The sequence below is a fragment of the Pteropus vampyrus genome, unplaced genomic scaffold (assembly GCF_000151845.1).
Source record: "Pteropus vampyrus isolate Shadow unplaced genomic scaffold, Pvam_2.0 Scaffold28, whole genome shotgun sequence".
Taxonomy (NCBI): domain Eukaryota; kingdom Metazoa; phylum Chordata; class Mammalia; order Chiroptera; family Pteropodidae; genus Pteropus; species Pteropus vampyrus.
Genome location: NW_011888809.1, coordinates 1,137,923 through 1,142,914, shown reverse-complemented (window position 1 = coordinate 1,142,914; position 4,992 = coordinate 1,137,923).

Sequence of the window (4,992 nt, the reverse complement as noted above, 5' to 3'; positions counted from 1 at the left end):
TAAAACTTATTGAACTAAATTCTTTTTATCCCCTGGGAAAAAGCACACTATAGTACCCCTGCTAAAACATCACACTATGCCCCAGAAGTAAAATGAACAAATATGAGCAGAAAATTCACAAAAGAGGAACTTCATTAGGTGATAAATATTTAAAAAATAATATCTACTTCATGAGTATCAGTGAAATCTAAAATAAAATATAAGTAACCAATAAAAGAATTTATTTAAGAATCTTGATTAAAGATACTTGTATAAAAATTAACAGCTGTTACTAGAGACTTGGAGAAGGGGAGTGTGGGGAGTTATTATTTAATGGGTACAGGGTTTTAGTTTAGGATGATGAAAAAGTTCTGGAGATGGATAATGGTAATGGTTGCATAAGAATATGAATGTATTTAATGCCACTGAGTTGTACTTTTAATAATAGTATCTGCTCTGATCTTTGTTATTTCCTTCCTTCTACTAACTTTGAGCTTATTTCATTTTGTCTTTTCAGGTTCCTTGAGATATAAGGTTAGATTGTCTATTTGAGAGCTTTCTTTTTTTCTTAACATAGTTTATTGCTATAAACTTCCCTCTTAGAACTGCTTTTGCTGCATCCCTTAAGTCTTGGTATATCATATTTCCATTTTCCTTTGTTTCTGGATATATTCTGATTTCTCTTTGATTTTTCAGGAGTATGTTGTTTAATCTCTGTATATTTGTAAATTTTCCAATTTTCTCGCAATTGATTTCTAGTTTCATATCATTGTGGTTGAAAAAGATGCTTGATAGGATTTCAGTTTTCTCAAGTTTATTAAGGCTTATTTTGTGGCCTACTATAAGATCTATCCTGGAGAATGTTCCATGTGTACTTGAGAAGGGTAAGTGTTCTGATGCTGTTGAACGGAATGTTATGTAAATGTTAAGTCCACCTGATCTAGTGTGTCATTTAAGCGCAATGCTTGCATATTGATTTTCTATCTGGGTGATCTATCCATTGTTCAAAGTGGAATATTGAAGTCCCCTACTATTTTTGTATTGCTGTCTATTTCTCCCTTCTGATCTGTTAATATCTGTTTTTATATACTTAGGCGTTTCTATGTTGAATGAATAAATATTTATAAATGTTATATCCTCTTGATGAACTCATCCTTTTTTGTCATTATATAATGACCTTCTTTGTCTCTCGTTATAGTCTTTGGCTTAAAGTCTATTTTATGTGATATAAGTATACTATACCTACTTTCTTTTGATTTCCATTTGTGTGGAATAACTTTTTCCATCCCTTCACTTTCAGTCTACATGTGCCCTTAAAGCTGAAGCGAATCTCTTGTAGGCGGCATATAATTGGGTCTTGTGGGGTTTTGTTGTTGTTGTTGTTGTTGTTGGTTTTCTTTACATTCAGCCACTATATATCTTTTGCTTGAAGAAGGAACAAAATATATTTTTTAAGTTTCTTCTGTCATATGTTAAAAAGATACTCAGGTACTTCTTATATTTTGTTTCAGTATGGGCCTAGATTAAGTAAATAATGCACATGGTAATCAGGTTGCATTACAATTAACGCACACACCCCAATTTGATAGAATTCATCCAGTTATGTCTAAAGGCAGTCCAAAAGAAATTTCCGTTTTTAAGAAATTTCTTCCTGTTGTCTCACAGATAATAGAACCAAGATTAATTCCAGGGAAAATAGATTGATCAATTGCTTTAAAAACACAATATTAAATAAACAGTGTAGTATGAATGCACCAGAGCCCATACTGCTGAGGCCCTCATTAGCTCTGTCCTAGCCACAGACTTCAGTCTTACCAGTTTGCCATCTCAAACATAATTTCCTTGAGCAAGGTCATGACCAGGAGGAAGGCTATAGGTAGATTCCATTCGAAGTCCTTGCCTCTGACCCCATGCTGGTCAACAGCAGTGAGTACACAGAGGAAAAGACTGCCTGGGCTATAATTCCCCCACCTGAGTACATTCTACCTAATGGAAGTTGGGCAAGCCACTTAACCTCTTTAAACCTCAGTTTTCTCTGCTAAGGTTATTGTGGGGTCTGAACAGAGTAATATATGTAAAGCTATTAGAACTGGGCCTGGTACATTGTAAGCTATGGATAAGTGTTAGCTATTGTATCTTATATATTACACCTGACCAGCAAAGAGGGCAAAAGTAGACCTTCTCAACTCTTCTCCCCTCCTGCAAAACTTATAAATAACTAGCTATTCTCTACTATGCAGAGAAATTTGGCTTACTTAGTGACCAGGCCAACAAGAACCTAGAAGAAAAGAAAAGAAAAGAATTGACTATTGAATGTCTGCTATATTCCTGGCAATTTATATAAGGATATAACGATTCAGGAACTCCTGAAGAAATATTTCTTTTAGGGACAATTTTTGCCAACTAGTACTATGACCTTGAAATACTCAATCTTATCCAGTTAAACAGATTAATTTAGTATCTTTCAACCATGAGCCGAATACTGAGGACTAGAAAGGAGAGCAAGACTGCAAAGCAATGAGGATTGGATGGTGTCTGTCGTGTTCATTGTTATATTTGCAGTGCTCGGAATAGTGCCTTGTGATAGGAAGTGCTCAATACATTTTTACTGAATGAATAAACAGATAAATTAATGACTGATCAAGACACAGTTCCTCTCCCAAGCAGCTCATGTTACAGTAAGAAAGACCTATTGACAAATTAAATACCATGCCTTATCATACATGTAACCATAAATGTATATATAAGATCTTAAAGTGACATAGAGGAAGAGGTGATAAACTCTATGGGGATTAGGGCTGGGGAGGGTATCAGGCAATGCTTCCAGGAAGAGGCTTTTAGATCTGATTTAAAATGACAGCCATTGAAGAGAGCAATCCAGGCGGGGAGAGTAAATGAGATTAGAAGCGGGGAGGACAGTTAGGAGGTCTTTGCAGTACTTGAGGGGACATTATGTTCAGGTTCTAGATGAGGATTTCTAACCTGAGGTCCAGGTAAGGTGTCCATTAGTTTAGACAAATTGACGTTTTTATTTTCACTAACCTTAAACAGATTTTTGTCACCTATGACTTTGTCACCAATAGAAATCACTGATATTTTTATATTATAATACATTATTATTTATATTATATTATTTATCACAACTTCACATTTCAATATTTTAGACCTGCCACTAGATCTCGTTACTTGATGCACTAATAATGAAGCACATCTATCGCCATGTCATAAATTTGTCTTTCTAATAAACTGATCATTGTATGTCAATATAAATGTCTTTCTTTCTAATCCTATGTATTTTATTTACACATTGAAAGAGATTCTGAGGAGTCCATAACCTTCAACAAACTGCCAAAGGAATTCATAGCAAACAAACAAACAAACACAAGAACAAGTGGTGGAAGTGGTTAAGAATCCCTACTCCACAGTCAGGTCGAGAGGATGAAATCCCAGTTTCACCACATAAGTGTGTGACTTCAGGCAAATGTTTAAAAAATCTTTCTTGGCCTCAGTTTTCTCATGTGGAAAATGGGTGTCATATTGACAGTATCTATTTCATAAGTTTGTTGTAAATAAAAAATAAATACACATAAAAAGCTTGAAATAGTGTCAGGTATATAATAAGTATTCAATAAATAATAGTATTTTCAATCTGTTTAGATCTTGGTTTCTGAAGAAAATCCAACCAATGATCCTGTAAATTCAGCATTCCTTGAGACTGTAGCCTCTTCGTGAAGATTTTCCTAAGTGCTATTTATGGCAACAGCCAAAGAGCCCTCATTTTCTTTCCTTCTCCTTTTTTTATTAGTTAATTTGAGGATCAATGAAGTATCAACACAAGGTCCTCGCATTCTGCAAAGAACTAAAAAGGCAACTTCCTGAGAATCAAGGTTAATGTATCAACACAGATGTAAAATTAATAGAACCCCTCGGAAAATATTCTATTCCATGTTTTCTAAAGTGTGAATCTGGATGCTACTGACAGGCATGAACTAGCTCACTTCATGGGCATGAAGGGAAAACCAGAGCCAGCTTAAACTATGCTGTACTGCCAGTTGATCGGAGACTCAGAGATATAGGAAGCAGGAAAGAAGGCAAAGGAATCGAAGGCCAGCCAGGAGCAAGCTGGGAATAACCCAGCTGTGCTGCCCCCTAGTTACCATGTGCTCCTCCTTTGTCCAGCCAGATGTCTTCAGCATCTCATTGGTTTTCTGCCTCCTGAGGAATTTGACTGTCCATTCTGAAGTTGTCTTAAATGCTGTCCACATTCACAAATATTCCCTAGAGGTAAAAAAAAAAAAAAACATTTAAAACTGTTCATTCTAGCAAGAGATTTTTTTTTTACATAGATGAGGATATAGCCCGAACCTAAAATGATTTAGGTTTGAGTCCTAACTTTGTTATTTACTGCCTGAATGAACTAAAGCAATTTATTTAGATTGTCTAATCTTCAATTTCTTCATCTCCCAAAAATTGGGAAGATTTACTCAATGGAAATTCATTTCGAGCCTAATTGTGTGACAGGCTCAGATTTGGGTGTCGAGAATACAGAAGTAAACTGGATAGGTAAGGCCCTGGTTCCCTTACTTATTCAAGTGGAGATCGGAGAGAAATAGACAAGCCAATACCAGATATTGATAAATGCTTGGAAGATAATGTATCAAGTTGATGTATAAGAGAGTAACTAAGTGGGAGCATCTTTAGATTACAAGGAAGCCTTGCTGAGAATTTGACATTTAAGCTGAAGCAGGAGACAAGAAAGACAAAAAGGAACTAAATGAGGTATGGAGCATTCCAATTAAAGGGGAATTTCAAAGGCCCTAAGACCAAGGAAAGAGTTTGATATATCACTGGAATATAAACAAGATTTAAAATAGAGTGAGGTGGAGGGGGATCAAGGAAGAGGTGGGAGAGGTGGGCAGGACTGAAGAAGTGGAGGAGGATGTGGGAGATTTGAGGAAAGCAGAGAATGTGTGAAATAGTCGTTTTGGAGACTGAAGAGAGAACTTACTGGGG